The 18422-nt window shown below is 48.3% G+C and overlaps 1 protein-coding gene across 4 annotated transcripts in view; it reads right to left on the bottom strand.

Annotated features, from left to right (window-relative positions):
- The window catches only part of PACSIN2 (protein kinase C and casein kinase substrate in neurons 2), a 136641-nt gene that overhangs the window by 49960 nt on the left and 68259 nt on the right, over positions 1–18422 (bottom strand). The window lies entirely within an intron of this gene.

The raw sequence follows: 18422 nt of genomic DNA, 5'->3' as shown, positions 1-18422 counted from the left end.
TAAAGTTCAGCTGCTCAAGAGGCAGGGACAGCGTGCTTCTGCCTGGAACCTTGTCTGCCCATTGAAGGTATATGTGCAGCAAGCCTGAGGCTTGAGAGCAAGGAAATCCTAGGCATACAAAGCGTCACCCCCTTCCCTCCACACCCCTCTGAAATGCACATTCATGGTCCTCTGTATGTCCTGGGCACACAGTAGGCCCTCAATAGATGTTGGCTGAGTGCACATTCTAGGAGGCACTTGGCAAGAATCTGAGAATCCTGGAATCCAGGAATGAGGTGGGGAAAGACCTCCAGATCTCTGGATTCCAGTGACTTCTGCCACTGACGGATATAAACACTGATGAGTCATAGCTACTCCTCAAAGGGTGTACAGAATCTCAGAGGTTAATAGAGCTTGCCAAGGTGCCCTTGGCCCTGGCTGGGAACTGGTATAACCTTCTTCCCCTCTGGGCCTGATAACAGGTATCAAGTAAACAGAAAGTACAAATTACATAAGTACATTTAGCTCCCTCTTAATGCCCTTAATTTGTTCCCAAAAGAAAAAACAGAACGGGTCATTAGGCCAAAAGACTATTACTATAACGCAAGAACATTCAGAGTGAAGGCAGCATGTTGCTGAGAGTCCCCCGGGGGTGGAAAGACCTCTGGAGTCCCCTGTGACTGCAGGGGGAAGGTATCCTCCCTGCTGCCCCCCTGCCCACCAACACTGACCTGGCCCTGTGCTGCCCTGCGGGCCTCACCACAAGCACACACTGGACCTAAGGTTGGTTTCCTCATTACCCACAAGGGGAAGGGACCAGAAATGCTTCTAAGCCACTGTCTGGCCCAGAGTGAGGGGAGGATCATTCCTTATAAAGTAAGGAGCAAATTTACCCATTCATTCTACAAACTGATGTTTGAGTACCTACTCCATGTCAGGCACTGTGGCTAGGTCCCCAGGACAGAGCCAAGCATCACAGACAGTCTCACCTGCCTGGAGCTGACATCCTGGCAGGGCAGGCTGACACATGGCGAGGTACAAACAGCCGCAGCGTGAGGGTGAGCAGGCATGTGAAGGACAGGGGAGCAGCTTTTCCAGAAGAGGGAGGGCAGCAGCAAAGATCCGCTGGGGCTGGGCCCGTCCCAGGACCCAGGAGGGTGGGAGCCCATGTGCTGGCCCGAGATGGCCCTAAGGAATCAGGGTAGGGGGACCTGGAATCACTGATAAGCTGCATGGTAACTCAGATCCCTCTGTCTGGTCTACTGGCCAAAAATTTGGGCCTCAAGTGCCTGTAAGAGATGCCCCTGGAAACCAAGCAATGCATATGCATGGTCATTTCAGGTTTGTCCTTATGTGTTCTTACACACCGCCTCTCAAGGTGTGGTGTATTTAACAAAAGAGAAACACCTACCCTTTGACCCAACTGCTTCCTCTGAAACTTTATCCTACAGATGAATTCATTCAAGAGTCAAATGTAGGTATCCACCGTGGTATTACTTGTAATAGCAACAAAAAGAAACAACACTGAAAACGACTGTCCATCAAGAATCAAAGATGCCGGTACCCTTCTCCAGGAACAGGGGCAGCCAGAGGAGAGAGGGAAGGGAACTGTGTGTGCAGACACAAAAGATGTGCCCACATATCAAGTGGGGACAGTGGGTGTAGCATGGTAGGCAGGAGTTGAGCTCACTGGTATTAAAAAGCAATTTGGTGTCCACCAAAGTGTTCCTGTGCACACAAAGTCCCAGTGAGGTCTCTGATTTCCTCTCGGAGGTGTCCTAGGGGTGGGGCGGGGACCTTGCAATCCACCTCATAACCTTCTAAACTATTTAGGAATTATGACTATTGGCATATAATACTTTTACAATACAAAAACTAGTTAATAAAAATACCCCTCTTTGTTCCGTTAGCGGCCTGTGTTTTGCTAAACGGAGGGAGGAGGGCCCCTCTGGACCACAGGACTGACCCACAGCTTCAAGAGAGGAAGCTTGAAGTCCACGGGCATGCCCAAGGAGCAACCGCCCCTCCACAAACCCCACTAGCTCTGCGTCCAAATCCACCACCACCTCTCCCCTGCAATGACTGCAGGCATCTCCTCATTGGGTATCCTGGTGTCCCCTGTCCCTTCAAGTCTATTCCCAACAGTGATCCTTTCAAAACTCAAGTCCTACCACATCACTGCCCTCGAGTAAAGTAAAAGCCAGAGTCCCCACACAGAGTGTGCCGGCTCCGCTCTCCTGTGTCACCTCCAAAGGCCTCTGCTGGTTGCAGCATGGCCTCGCACAGCCACATTTGCTCCTCCACTCCCTGGGATCAGCTTCCTCTGGGGAGCCCACAGCAGGAGGGTGGCCACCTCCTGCCCCCAGGCAGGTCTTCTTGGACCCCTGTGGTCCTCCTGCACCAGCTCTCATACTCCCAGACCCTTTCTCTGCTTTATTTTTCTCCCCCAAGCACTTCCCTCCTTCCAACAAGTCCTATCATTTACTTGATCCTTTGTTCATTGTCTATTCTCCGTCTTCCCCTCTGGAATTCGAGCTCTGGAAAGGCAGGGACTTTTGTCTGTTTTGTTCACTGTCCTCATCCTGGGCCCCAAGGTCTGACACATAGCAGTCACTCAGTAAAAACTTGCTAGATGAATTCAGAATGAGAAAAATGGAAGTCTCAGTAGTTCTGATTTATACAGACTGAAGATCCACAGGTGGAAAGTAATTGGAGCATTATTACGGAGATGTTTTAACTCAAATGGTTAGAATTCTTTTAGAAACAACACTGCAGGGACACCTGGGTGGCTCAGCGGTTGAGCATCTGCGTTCGGCTCAGGGAGTGATCCCAGGGCCCAGGATCAAGTCCCCCATTGGGCTCCCTATGAGGAGCCTGCCTCTCCCTCTGCCTGTGTCTCTGCCTCTCTCTCTGTCTCTCATGAATAAATAAATAAAATTTAAAAAAAAAAAAAGGGAAAGAAACAACACTGCATATGTAAACCAAACCATAAATGGGTTTACAAAAATAGTGGGGTGGGGGTATTGTATGAGGCTCAGTTCCCAACTGTCTACCACCAGTCACACAGGGAGTCCTTCTACAGCTCAGTCCCCTAGGCCTGACCACCCCTGGGGCCCACAGGCTCCTGGGTCCCCTCTGCCTCATGCCCTGGCTTAGGCTATTCTTGGGTGTCCAGTCAGTCCCCTGTGAGAAAGGACAGGGCGCCTCTTGCTTCTCTCTAGCTCTCTGGCCGCCTCCCATGTGGTGGGTGCTCAGGGAGCAAGGGAGGTCATCTACTGCTTTGCACCATTAACAAGGCAGGAACACTTTTTTTTTTTTTTAATAGCTTAAATATCTGGCACAGCCTATTTTGTTTCCAGTGATTTCATCTGGAAAAGTGAACAGTCCTCAAAGGAAGAGATAGAGATCAGCAAACAAAGTGACTTACATCTCCGGAACATTGTGTAGTGCATTTATTTCAACAACGGAAAGCTGCGTATGCGCTACAGGATGCTCGGTTTTAAAGGCTGTCCCCTCCAGGGGAAGGACACCAAGACCCACAGCTGGGCAAGTCACGGGCCAGGGGAGGGAGGGGAGGCCCCTCCAGAAGCACCCACCAGGGTGAGCAGTGTGGGCTGGACACACTGAAACGTGCTGCCGGAGATTCAAACACAGCATCTGTGAGCAGACAGCTTGGGGTGGCCATGGAAACTGTCCCTAAAACTAGCAGAGGGGGCCAAGCACTTCTGGGCACCAAGGGCCCCAAGGCAAACTAAGAGAGAGTGCTGGTGAGAAGAAGGGGAATCTCAGGAACTCCGGGGGGACGTGCAGGCTCTTCGCTCAAAGCAAACAGGGCTCAGCCTCCCGAGGTTCACAGATGGAAGGAGAGCCAGAGTAGAGTGGGGGGAAGACACCTCTTACTCTGTTATAGTTGGCGCCTCGGAGCAGCCCTCTCCTCCCACAGAGAATGTCATGTGGGGGAAAGTTCAGGGAAAACAGGGAAGCCCTCCCACCATCTGAAACACGGTGCCACCGCGGTCCAGCACAGCCAGGCTGCCAGGGCCCGTCCCTAGCTGCGCTTGCCGCTGAGCCCGCCCTGGGGTCCGCCCCACTGTCCCCTGCCGTGGCTGACACAGCGGAGTCACCGAGGGCTCCCTGTGGCCAGGCCCTGTCCCACCGACCCTCGCTCTCCTTACTCGGGCTCTTCCTCCCCTGCCCATCTGCAGTCCGTCTTTTCCACAATCACAGCTGATGAGCCTTCCTGTGGTCTGCTTTTCTCAGCTGCATAGCGAGCATTTCCCCCTCGCTGCCCAGGCTGTCTTCCTGTCACTCCTGACACCAGGCCCTCACAGGCGGACCTCAGGGGTTTGGGTCTTTCCTAGTCAGAGCCAGGATGGGGGCACGGCCCATTTCTGTCCTAACGCTTCATCAGGTTCATGCGCTCTCATGACAGTTGGAGAACCTCCCGGCTATGGTTTAATAAGATTTCAATCTGACCTCTGTCTACATTTCAGGGGCACATTACATGCCCATGAGAAAGGATGATCCCAAGACACACTTTGGCAGAAAAATGCTGCTGCCTGTGGGGGTCCTGTCTCACACGGTGATCAGAATATTGTAGGAGGTATAATACACATATTACACAGTATTGCACGTGAATAAGAAATGGACAGAGAAGGGACAATCGAAGAGCAAGTTCACGTGGAAAGGAGGCCTAGGCTGTGGTGGAGACAGGTGAGCATGGACACCAGTTACCTGCACATGGATATCCTGGTGGACCAGTGTCCTTTAAACCAGTGGGACAGTGTGAATATCTGAACACAATTCCCCTCAAGAGGCAAGAATGGAGGCAGTGGTGGCAATGGTTAATCAGTGTGGTTCAACGAATTGCTGGGTACATCCTGCCAGGAATGCCAATTTAAAACACATACACACTCATACACACACACACACACTCACAGAGGCATTCACATGCCCCAAATAACCCCGACAAAACTATATTGAACAGAATTTAATTTTTGATGATTTAGAAGCCATTTTCTGCTGTTACTGAGGGCTCTTAGCCAATGTTTGGAAGACTCAGTCCAAATTTGCTATTAAACAGCTGAGACCTTGGGCAACTTCTCAGCATCCCACTACCCACACTAAAGAGTGTGGGATTAAACTCTTAAATTTCTCTGAGCTTCAAATGTTTCACAAGAGCCTCCTACTGGCAAGAGACTGTGGGAGAACTTGAGTGGATTAAAGCCAAGTCATAATAAGAGTATGTGCTTGCAGTGACCTTCATGGCTGCAAAGTACTTTCCTTCTTTATCAGATCTGAGCCTCACAGCCACCCTGTGAGGACATTCTCACCTGGACCCCAAAGTCCAGCTTGGACCCACTCTCAGCGGCTCACTGCAAAACACACCTCAGTCAACGTACAGCCCATGCTTCCTGAGCATGTTCATATCACAGAAATGTCACCTGGGCTATGAGGTCTGCACATAAAGATGCTAAAGTTTAAAGGGAAAGTTGATAGCAATTAACACATACACTTTACAAAATGAGTAAAAAGAGGCATGACTGCCACATACACTGTAACAGGCACTCTAACCCCCTAGGTCCTGGGCTCCTGATGTAGACCCCCTGCTGGGAAGTCAGGCACAGTGACACCTTGGGGTGGATGGGTGGGGGGGGCGGTCAAGAAATTAGGGAGCATTAGGTAGGAGCAATGTACCTGCAAAGGGCTTAATCCTGCTTCCAAACTGCGGGCAGAAAGAGCATCTCTGAACCCCACAAGCGATTCCTCAAGGTTTTCTCATAAGGTTAGCCTGTCTACCTTCTAGAATGGAGCGCACATCTGCCACATGGCAGGGGACATCTTGCCTATCCTATGACGTGCTCTCTAGAGGATGACCCACTCCTGACTGGGACAATGCAGGAGGGTTACCCACCTTCTAGGCCTCAGAGCCCCTCCTGTCATCCCCAGGGCCCAGGAGAGCCTAGCCCTTTTGGGCACTCACACCTCCCTCCACATCATTCCTTCTCCCTGGAACCACCTCCCAGATGACTGGCAAGTTACAAATTATTCTTCAAGATCAAAATCAAATGTCACACCTCTTCCATGAAGTCTTATTCCCAGTCAGAATTAAGCTTTGAAGCCTGCGCTGCCCTGAGTAGCATGCTCCTCGCCTACAGTACTCCATCCAAACTTAGATAAACACAGTCATCCACAGATCTGTCTCACTCAGGAGGCAAAGGGTGCCTGAGGGCAAGGACCACATGGTGTCTATTTTTATATCCCAATCACAGCACAAAGTCAGTTGTACTGAATACAAAAGTCCTGGGGCCCTGAACCCTGCTCAATATGAGACAGGAAGTGGGAGTCTCTGGCTCTGTGGTCTATCCACCAGCCCCTGGGATGCCACCCCATAACCCTCTCTCTTCTGCCCCCAATTTCACAGCCAGAACACACAGCAGCACCAAGGCCCACTGCCCAGACCCCTCTCTGGACCCAACACATTCTGTTGGCCTTCATGTCCTCCTGTCTCGGAGCCCAGTACAGGTGAGATACCCACTCAATCCAGACCCAAAAAGCACATGGATGCCCACATTCATACTCACTAAATAAAGGGACACGTTATCAAAGAAATGAATTTTGAAAGCAACTGTCTTACTTTTTAAACTCCCTGAAATATTTCAAAAATGCATTTGGAAGTCTGCAAGTAAGTCACCTTAAAAGAATCAACAGCATGCTGATAAAAAACAAAAATACTTTCACGGTTTGGATTATTCAATCTCTGGTTCAAATCAATACGAAAATTTAAACATTACAAAATATAAGTTTCTGATGGTTCAAATTCAAAAGTAAATTTATCTCTAAGTATACTTTATTTCTTACTGATAGTCCTAATCTTAGAGGCAGATGCCACATGTATAATATAGTGGCTTCTAATGAGAAGTTAGATTATCTTGAAGACTTTAAAGTGAATACTCAGGGTCCTGGTATATTATATTCTTTGTAAGTTAAATGTATTTGCATGTACTTCCTTTATTAAAACCATGAAAATATTAAGCAAATGAAATCTATAAATTTAGAAACATTGCTACTGAGGCTACAGCAGATGCAGCAAAGAACAGATGCATTTAGGTCAAAGGGGGTGATGAGGAGTCATTTCAGTTACTGTTGCTAAGAGGGGTATGCAACACTTGAGCTGATTTAATAATTTACTGGATGGGACATCAAGTCTGACAGGGGACGCAGTGGGTAGACAGGGGACGCAGTGGGTAGAAGAGGAAAGCGGAATAGGACAAGTCAAGGGAAGCTATCAAACTCGGGACAGGCAGGAGAAAAGGCCAGGACAACAGGCCAAAAGCTGCCATGGTCCTGGCAGCCCTGCTCCTCAAAAAGGTCTCATGACGTCGGAGCCCCACGGCCCCCAGATGCACCATGCAGGTGGGACTCTTCCTGGACCTTCCCTCATCTGACATTTCCTAGGCCCTGGTCCAGTGCCAGATCCCATGCTAAGAGTGGCGGGGGGTTGAGAGCACCCTCAGAAGTGAGCGAGGCTCAGTTCTTGTCCCCACGAGACAACAGAATTCATAGTAGCAGTCGATAGTTCTTGTGTGCTTCCCAGGTATGAGGCATCATTCATTGTCAGCACAGCCCTATGAGGCAGCACCGCTACCACCCCATCTTACAGATGAAGAAATGAGGTACACTAGTGTTTCAGCAACTTGACCAAAGCCACACAGCTCTCAGGCAGCAAAGCTGGGACTCAAAACAGGTGTCCTACAGACTGTCCCTTAGCTGGCAGGCCACACTGTCTCCTGGATGAGACACAGCGACAGAAAACCCCAAGAAGGGGCAGAGGTGAACGACGTGAGCCTGACTGTGGGGACCTAGAGGGCCAGCACTCCACTGGGTGCTGACTCCAATAAGGGTACAACGTCAGCAGGCATGCATGCGTGTGTGCACTCACTTAACTGGCATTCGCTGAGCACCTGTGCAGGAATCCTGTTCTGGAAGCACGCCTGCTCAAACAGGTTAGGGGAAGCGGGGGGACAGACCCGTACCCCTGGCCTGCTTTGCTCACAGGTGCTCCCCAGAGCTGGGCATGGAGCCCAGCATACACAGGGCAGTGACATGTGAGAGGGGGAATGAGCTAATAAGCACGACCCCAGCCCTGCCACACACCAGCTAGAGAAACATGGGCACATTACCTAACCTCTCGGAGCCTCGGTTTCCTCACCCACGAAGTAAAACTGATACCGACAATTTCTCCTACGTGTTGTTGGCAGATGGAGTACTTCAGTCACAGGTGGAAGTACCTGCTCTCCACTGGGGAAGGCCAGGGGTGGGATGAGGTGGGAAGGGTCAATGAGAGCACCCGGGCTTCAGCAGGCTAGACAGCATGGCCGGGTACCCACCTTGAAACAGGAACAGCAAGGGAGGAAGGAGGAACTGGGGTCACATTTCTATACCAAAATCCCCATGTGGTTTCAATTTGATGAGTTTCTCATAACTTATCATCGTCCAGCTGCTGGCTGGGCTGAGAACAATGTCATACACTGTTAATAGTGACATTTTTAAATTGACAGGACTATCCAAAGGTCATTTTGTCATTACTATTGTCAACCACCAGAGTATTATTTATTTACACAATACGTCTCTTCAAAAAGAAGCCAGAAAACTTCACAGAATCCCAAATACAAAAAATGCAGGTGGTATCAATAAACTCTAAAAGCTGGGATGCCTGGGTGGCTCAGTGGTTGAGCGGCTACTTTCGGCTCCGGGCGTGATCCCGGGGTTCCGGGATCGAGTCCCATATCGGGCTCCTTGTATGGAGCCTGCTTCTCCTGTCTCTGCCTCTCTCCGTGTGTCTCTCATGAAAAAGTAAATTAAATCTTTAAAAAATCAATCAATCAATCTCCAAAGTTAAAATGCAAACAAAAGTTTAATGTTTTCTCAGGGAACCCCAATGTTAGGTAGATCAGAAAATCCACCCTTAATTTTAATTTCTAGGCTCCCCAGGGCAACCATTTTAAAAACTTAAATCCTGTCCCTTCCCTGCTCAACACCCATCACATTGAGTTAAACCCTAAATGCTCACCTTTGCTGCCAAGTCCCATCACGACCTGTCCCCTACTGCCCTCTTCCACTCTCCCTCAATGGCCCTGTTCTGCTCGAGCTACAACAATCTTCCTGCTGTTTCTCGCACACACTAAGCTGCCTCAAGATTTTTGCACACACTGCTCCCTCTCCCTAGAATGTTCTTTCCCAAGACAATTGCATGGCAAGCTCCATGATACCACATGGGCCTCCGCCCAGAGGTCCTCAGAGCCTCCCTGACCATCCTCTCTCATCCAGCCCTACCTCGCACAACTACCACATTACAAGATCTTTAAGATCTTAACAGCAATATTCTGTTGTTAACAATTTCATTCACGAAGCCACATACTGACATCTCTTTGATTACATGGAAAAAAGACTACTCAGATGATTAACCATAAAATGTTTCTTGAGCTGACAGCAAAATTTAATTTTTCAGTGCTTCTTAAAAAGTAAATTCTTCTACAAGGCCAGCCTGTATAGTCAGTCACTCATTCAGAAGACCTTCCCACCTGGAGCTTCCTGGGCAACAACCTCCGAAGGACCCGGAACCAGTTTTGTATGTTTTTGTTGTTTGCAAAAGGGTCTGAGTCAGAAGAAGCAACTGTGTCAGGAACCAAAGGCCCAGTCACTATATGCTTTAAACTCTCAAGTATTAGGACTTGCTCTATTATTGAGTCAACATTTATATTTACAGAATTTGAAAATATTTGGTCAGATTGTCCCCTATAATGAACCCCAAACACACACCCAGAACCTAGTTGGGTTTTTCTAAAAAGCTTTCATTTATTTATTTGAAAGAGAGAGTTTGTGTGCATGCACAAGGGGGTGGCAGAGGGAGAGAAGCAGGCTCCCTACTGAGCAGCGAGCCCTATGCAGGCCAATCCCAAGACCCGAGGATCACAACACAAGCCAAACGCAGATGCGATGCCTTAATGCACTGAGCCACTCAAGTGCCCCACCCAGAACCTAGTTTGATACTACCTTTATGTGTCAGAGGAAAACCTGGTTAGCACTGAAAAGTCAAAGAGATAAAGACTTTTAGAGACTGGAAACAAACTATCTCTATGGCTCAGTATTATTCTGGGACTTTCTTTTATTTTTTTTTTTAATATTTTATTTATTTATGACAGATAGAGAGAGAGAGAGAGGCAGAGACACAGGCAGAGGGAGAAGCAGGCTCCATGCACCGGGAGCCCGATGTGGAATTTGATCCCGGGTCTCCAGGATCACGCCCTGGGCCAAAGGCAGGCGCCAAACCGCTGCGCCACCCAGGGATCCCTGGGACTTTCTTTTAAATCCTGAATAACTCTTTAAGAAATACACATTGCTCAAAGCAATGAAATGCAGAAAAGTATCTCCTTGAATCATCCTAAATTCAGGGAAGAGAGGGCATTTGACTGCCAGGACCAGCAGTTTTTCCTTTGACCACAGATTCTTAAAAACAAGAGACCTGAGGCACCTGGACGGCTGGCTTCAGCTTGGGTCATGATCCTGGGGTTCTGGGATGGAGTCCCGCATCCGGCTCCCCGCAGAGAGTCTGCTTCTCCTTCTGCCTGTGTCTCTGCTCCCCTCTGTGCATCTCTCATGAATAAATAAAATCTTTTAAAAACAAAAAACAGGGGATCCCTGGGTAGCTCAGCGGTTTAGTGCCTGCCTTTGGCCCAGTGTGCGATCCTGGAGTCCTGGGATCGAGTCCCGCATCGGGCTCCTGGCATGGAGCCTGCTTCACCCTCCTCCTGTGTCTCTGACTCTCTCTATGTCTATCATGAATGAATGAATGAATGAATGAATAAATCTTTTTTAAAAATTTTAAAAATTAAAAACAAAAACAAGAGATTTTCCCAGGGTAGAAGTTTCAATCAAGTCTAAAAATAAATAGAGTGAGAGGACAGACACTCACACTGTAGAAGAACCAAGAACCAAGAGTCTGCTGGACGTCTGAGCCAAAACGTCCAATGCCAGCATGTCCCAAGCAAACATGGCAACTTGCCAATCCTGTGTCCCCCATGTCCCAGTGGAATGTAAAGGGGAAACGGTTCCACACAGATGTCACTGGTCCTCTGCTTAGACCACCATTGGGAGCCTCCTAAGGGCCCCCACTCGTCCCTCACTGCACTATCCTTCACAGAACTACACCCTCTCTCCTCCCATCATCTCTGATGGGAAAAACAACTAACTTTTCCACTTTGGAGCAAAATGCTATTGCAACTGGAAAAACATTCTTGGATATAATAAGATATTCTGATTCTAAGGAATTGTAAATTTGATGCTGAAGTGTGTGAAAGGATGAACAAGCAGATTTGAGGAAATATTATGGAGCCATGGTAACAGAAACCACGGAAGAAACTCCAGTTGCACAAAACTGTTTAAAAATAAACCGGATACTAAAATACCAGCAAAAAGCTACAATGACTCACACTGTTCTCCTCAAATACTTATGAGAACAGCCAGTTCTTTGACAGTCTCCCAGTCCTTTTCCCTACTGGAGAAACGTGAGACAAAGAAAGTAAAAGGAAGCTTTGAAAATTTTCTCTTATTTTACCAGCAACTTGATATGAATAAGACCTTATATGTTTTAGAGTTTGATGAGAGCACAGAAATGTGTATTCATGACAAGAAGATTGTCGAGGTTTTTAATAAAAGCCAAACTAAATTCAAAAAGCATAACTGAAGCCCTGGAGTGTGCTATACTAAGTGCTCAAATACTAGTAAATGTGGTTAAGGAACTACAGCACAGTTTCTATCATTAATGTACAACTTTTTAAGGTATTTTGTATATGTGACCACCCTTCCCCTTCACTTGTGTGCACTGCCCCCCACCTTCTCCCCTTGGGCCCCATCTCCATGGCATGTCCTCCAACTACATTTATACAAACCTTTTAATGTGGCAGTTGCACACATAAGCCCCAGGTCTCAGCCCTGGGGGGCCCTGCACTGGCCTGCCCTACCTGCTTGGCCCAGCCTCACCTCTAGCCAGGCCCTGAACAACCACAGGGGCAGTGCACTGAGACTGCCCTTCCTTGTTACTCCTACCCACCTGCAAGGCCCAGTTTGAGTGTCACCTCCAACGAGGAGCCCCCCCCCCCAAAATAACAGCAATGACCCCCCCCCCCCACATCACTGTCCCAGTACAGGTCCTCTATGGTGCCATTATTTGGTTAGAGCCTTATTTTCCCAACTAGACTGTTAGCTCCTGGGGGTACCCTGGTGCCTGTCACAGTGCCTTTAGCTGCTCAGAGACAGTCGCTGAAGGAAGAATGGACCCAGGGAGCGAATTTCTAGGAAACCTCAGTCCTGTGCTATCTGTGCCATTTTTCCTCAGTAGCCCAGGACCTGCCTCCTTACCTGCATTCCCCTTACCCTGCCCTAACTGCTATAGCCCTCCTCTCTTTTTCCCATGAAAATAATTATTCTCCCGTGCAAACTGCCACTCTTCCACATGCCCAAAGACCTGTTTTAGATATACTACACACTCATTTACACACCAGAAAAACTTGTTTGCAAAAAGCTTTGCTGCCAGTTGGTGACCATTTTCTTTTTCTTTTTCTTTCTTTTTTTGTGTGTGTGTGTGACCAATTTCAATGAAGTAACTATACTTAGGCAATCTCTTAAAATTTATTTTGTTTGTTTAGGGCTAATTTTAAAGTATTTTGCAACATAAATCATTCATCAAGCCCCATAATCACTGAGATTTCAATTTAGTTTGTATCAAAAGCCTAGGAAAACCCCTCAAACACAAGCCAGCTTTGAGCAGGAGTGTTGCCCACAGTGACAAAGGTCCACCTGAGAACACACCGCAGGAAAACTGGAACACACTGAGCCAAGGGAAACACAGGTGACCAACCAGCAGCAGCATCAAACAGAAGATTTGGAAAGCATGCTCTACGTGCTCACCACCACAGCTGAGGAGATCTGTGTACCCTGTGAGGGGCTCCAGGGATGTCCCCAGCAGCGGTGGCTAGGAAGGGGACTGATCCAGCCATCTCAGTCTTACTAGCCACATGCCCTAGCAAATCACATTACTGCTCTATGCCTCTGACATCCCACTCATAAAATGGGCATGATGATGAGCACGTTGCAGGCTTCTTAATGAGGATTAGCTTCGGTAATGCAAGGATGTGCCTCTCTCTTACGTGGCAAAAAATAAATATTGGTTCCCTTTCCTGGTTCTAGTGCAAATGAGATGAGATGCAGCAGAATGACCTTGGACTTAGCATAAGACTCCCCTTGTTCATCAAGTAGGTGATCTATTCAGACTCGGACACGCTAAGGGGAGCCTGGGAATGCAGGCTAAGGACAGACTGGGGCCGCCAGTGGTTCAAAGTGATCAGTGAAAATGTATATTATGCATTTTGTGTCAAAACGAGAAATGAAGAGGCCTTTTTTATTAAATAGAAGCAGTAATCCAAAGGGAAGGTTTGGGATCCCTGGGTGGCGCAGCGGTTTAGCACCTGCCTTTGGCCCAGGGCACAATCCTGGAGACCCGAGATCGAATCCCACATCGGGCTCCCGGTGCATGGAGCCTGCTTCTCCCTCTGCCTATGTCTCTGCCTCTCTCTCTCTCTCTCTCTCTCTCATAAATAAATTTAAAAAAAATTAAAAAAAAAGGGAAGGTTTTACTTTTCATTAAATTAGCATATATCCCTTGGGAATACAATGGTAACTACCCACACGCTGTTTGCTTCCCATTCTTTCAATACCTACAGTCACACTATGTTCTGGGTGCTGGGGAATCCAACAGGATATAGAGCAGACGAATATCCCCATCCTTGTGGAGTCATACTCCAGTGTAAGTGGCCGACAGAGAATAAATCAGAGTAGCCGCTATGTGGAGAAACACAGCAGGAAAAGTGACCAGCAGAAGGCGGAAAGGAGGCTGTACTTTTACAGGGAGTGGCTAGAGCTACTGAACAGGTGACATCTGAGACAAAGCTGAAGGCCGTGAGAGCCTCCAGGGGAAAGGCACGTGGCAAAAGGAAGCTCGTGTCTGAAGGCAGGAAGGCCTGCCTGGCACGGCAGGGGAATGGCAAAACAGTCACTGCAGTGCTGCCCCGTGAGAGGGGACAGTGACCGCCACCAGGCAGACAATAGCGGAAAGGATGACGCAGGAGTTCTAAAAGAATCCTGAGTGTAAAACAAAATGACCTCACTCTTTCAATTTCTATCCCACCAATGTCAACCCCTGACCCCTGACCCCTCCACCCTGGTTCTCTGGCTCAATGGTCCTTCAAGCACATGCCCAGCAGCAGTTGTGCCCTGCATTTCCTGAGCTCAGCTCTCCCCTCCCCGACCCAGATGTGCCCAAGGGCCGCTGGGGGGTAAGGAGCAGGGACATGGGCCCCAAGCCCTTTCCACTGACCCCATGAAGCCCCAGGAGGCAGGGAAGTCCAGCACTGCCGAGAATCCCACACTAGGGCCAGCTGTACAGACATGAAGCTGGAACACCTTCTCCTCCCTACTCCCACCTCCAGAAGGCTCCCCTGTTCTCACGCAGCAGTCCTTCCCCAGATCACATCATCACCACCCCCCTGCCCACACTTTTGCAGAGTAAAACAAAATCATCTTGCTAAACACTAGATTCAAAGTGACAGTGCTAAGAACTGATGCCTTCCGACCCATGCAGAATGTAAATGGTTTTGAAGCATGGCAAGCAGTCAACTTTAGGTAAGCATAGGTAGGGTCTCTTGAAATCCCTCACTCTCGATCTGCACTAGGGGGTTAGTTTCTAAACCATTTCCTGGGCTCACCAAGAAGCAGAAGATATGAATCACAAAAACTCAGCAGTGCATTCCTAAGGCCTAAAAATGAAAACGGAGATGGTTCTGAAGGATCCAGAGAAAGGTGTATCTATTTTATTCTTAAAACTGGCATGAAAAAGAAAGGAAAGCCCCAGAAGCTGAAAATACTTAATAAAGCCTCCACCTTTGGGATATCCAAGGAGGTGTTAAAAGGCTTGACCTTTCCTTTCCGATTATCTTACAGGATGTGAACTCAAATCTTAAAATATGCTGTTCTGTCACAGAGCAGGCTTCAGAAGTGGATAAGGAAGTTTTTCCTCTAGGAAGACCTCGCACTTGTGTGTCAAGGACATCGAGCAGAGGAGGTACAGACATGCCTGGCTCCAACAGGCCACTTGGCAATTCCCCAGGTCCTTTGGGCTCCACCATCTCCCACCAGCCTGGCCGAGTTAAGAGTCAGCACTCCCGTCGCGTGCCAACTGTGAGGCTCACAGAGGTCCTTCTACTCCGTGAGAAATCCATGGGGGCAGAGTCCTGCCCTTTTAGCTACGTATAACCCAGAACAAGTACCCAAGAAATGAGACAGCATGGGGCACCTGGGTGGCACAGTCACTTAAGAGGCCGATTTCTTGGTTTCGGCTCAGGCCAAGATCTCAGGGTCCTGGGATCAAGCCCTAAGTCAGGCTGTATACTCACCACAGAGTCTGTTTCAGATCCTCTCTCTCTCTCTCTCTCTAAAATAAATAAATCTTAAAAAGAGAGACAGAAAGACAGACCGGATCACAGGTGAAGGTAAGACAAAGGGAGAGAGAACATACCGTCTGAACTAGATCTTGATCAATTAGAGATGATAGACTTCTCTATGTGAGAAACTAGCATTTCAAAACTCTGGACTTGGAGTCCTGTAGTCACTCTTAAAATGACTATGCTTTACCCCTGGTGTCTTTTACATGCTAATTCCTCAAAGAAAACAAGTGGATGGCCACCCCTCCTCCCTGGTCATTGTCAGCTCCTCTGGCTCTTTCGGTTCTAGGTAGAAACAGTCCCAGGTTATGAGAATCGGCAGCAAAGGGAGGCAAGACCCAAAGTCACGTGGTCTCAGTACAGCCCATCAGCCGTTAGTTCACCCAATGTAAGGAGGAGCTGGAGCCAAAAGCACTTAGCCATGCCCCTAAACTCATTTTTCTCATGCGATGGAAACACATCAGCGGACGGGTCTGTGCCTAGGACTGATTTTTTGCAGTCATACTTGTGAGACTTCCCTCTGCTGGCAGGCACCCTGGGAATGTGGAGACTCAGACTGAAAATCTCCCAAAGCTAAATACTGACTTGGTGTTCCACAGTTTTAAAAATAAAAAAGTTACTTTAAAAAGGACAAAAATGACACATTTGCAAATCTGATATTAATGTGAGAATACAAACAGTGGTTCAAGAACATGTACAGAGTCCCAAGATTTGAAAGAAAAATTATTTGAAGCAGGCCTAGGCAGACTCCAGCCTCTCCCCTCCCCACGATCCCCACAAGGGCCAACACTCAGCAGGGCCAGGACACACTCCCACGGTGCAAACCCTTTGATGAGAAACGTAACCACTTTTGTGCTCTGGGCTGGAGTGGGCCTGGATTGTACAGGAGACCAGGGTGCGGGAGCTCCAATTCCAGTGCTCACAGTGGTGGCTTTTACCTGTGCAGCCTCAGCATCTGCTCCCTGCCCTGCCCAGCTCTGGGAGGACTGAGGGACAGTTACCGACCCTCGTACAAACGATGTCACTGTATCTCGCCATCGGTCCCTCTACTCACCCAGTCATTCACTAATAAACAGATCTCGAGACCTACCATGTTACAGGGATGTGAGATCACAATGAACAAGCTAAAGCTCCTGACTTCTTGCAAGTTGGCATTGTAGTGGCATCTGCATCTACCAGGCGTCTGATAAACTGCGGAATATGGGAGTGCTCTACCAGACACGATTACTAGATTTCTCAAGTGGGGCTCTCTCCCCTGGCACATGCACAGTGTACCCTGCAGCAGGGGATCTCCTCCGGGGCAATGAGGCTCTAGGAGGCCAATGCTTGTGATTAGCCCCACACATGCTGCCTGCCTATTACACAGTCATCTATGACACAGTCAAAACCAGCACCAAAAGGCAAGAGCGCTGGCATAAAAACCCAAATTCCTTCTTAATTGCTCGCTAATTCAGAGAGCAGCTTACTGCAAAAACAGATTTTTAGCTTTCTGTGCAATGAAGGAAGAAGACACCCTGCAGAGTAAATCATCAGACTATGAGCTGCTCAAGGGTAAGCCCATCTCTTCTCCCCCTTGAAATTCAGGAGCTGCACAGAAGAGGGTCAACAAGCCTATGCGTGTGCTGAGTGAGCCAGGCTCCTGGAGGTGAGAATACAGGTGACACACAGGCGCCCGCAGCCCTGCAGGCACTCTCTGACATCCACTCCTCCTTAAACAGATGTGGGAAGGGAGGAGGACAGAAGCGGAGTCACCAAGGTCAGCGGGTAAGGCAGCAAGTGGTGCCACCAGAACGTTAGCCTTGCTCTGAACACAGGGAGACTAGCAGGCCCTGGAGATGGAGCACCTGCCAGGCCCTGGTCTTCTCTGCTCCCAGTCCCTCCCCTTCATGCCAGCATCCTCTGCCTCTGCCTCCTCCTCCTGTACCTTGGTGCTTTGTTTTTTAATCCTGGAAGTCACAACTTAGGAGGGTCAACAAAGTTTTTATCTCAGGAACACACAAAGGAATAATATCATTTGGCCTAAAGAGGCTGTGGGAGGGCCAATGGTTTAAGAAGTTGGAATTTTGCTATTTTTTAACAGGAAAATTTTCCTATTTTAAATCGAGAGACAATTTGCCCATTTAGAGTACACAGTGATTTTTTTCATGTGTTCAGAGCTGTGCAACCATCACCAAAGTCAGTTTTAAAACATTTCATCACCCCAAAAAGAAACTCTATACCCTCTGGCAGTCACCCCATCCCTGCACCTCCAGCCCCAGGCAACCACTCACCTACTTACTGTCTCTCTGGATTTGCCTATTCTCGACATTTCCCATCAGTGGAATCCTGCAGCATGTGATCTCTTATGACCGCCTCTTTCACTCAGCACAATGCTTTCGAGGTCCATCCATGCCATAGCACATACCAGTACTTTGTTCCTTTTTATCACGAAATACTGCGCCATCCAAGCTGATGGACATTTGGGTTGTTTCCACTTTGGGGCTATTATAAATGCTGCTGTGAGCATTTATGCAAAACTCTTGTGTTTGGACATATGTCTTCACTTCTTTCAGGTAGTATCTAGGAGTCGAACTTGCAGGGTCATATCGTAACTCTCCAGCTTCATGAGGAACTGTTTTCAAAAGTTATTTCCAACAGCCAGCCAGACTGTTCCACGAGGCAGCTGTGCCATTTTATACCCCCCACTACCCCTCAGCTGTGGCTAGGGTCAGATGTCTCCACATCCTCACCAGCACTAGTCAGTGGCTGCCTTTATTATTACAGACATCCTAATGGGGGTTAAGTAACATCCCAATGCGGTTTCAATCGGCATTTCCCTAATGACTAATGTGCTTTTTTGACTATTTGTATACCAACTCTGGAGAAGTGTCTATTCAGATCCTTTGC

The sequence above is a fragment of the Canis lupus genome, chromosome 10, assembly GCF_003254725.2.
Source record: "Canis lupus dingo isolate Sandy chromosome 10, ASM325472v2, whole genome shotgun sequence".
Lineage (NCBI taxonomy): Eukaryota > Metazoa > Chordata > Mammalia > Carnivora > Canidae > Canis > Canis lupus.
This window is presented reverse-complemented; position numbering and strand designations above follow the sequence as displayed.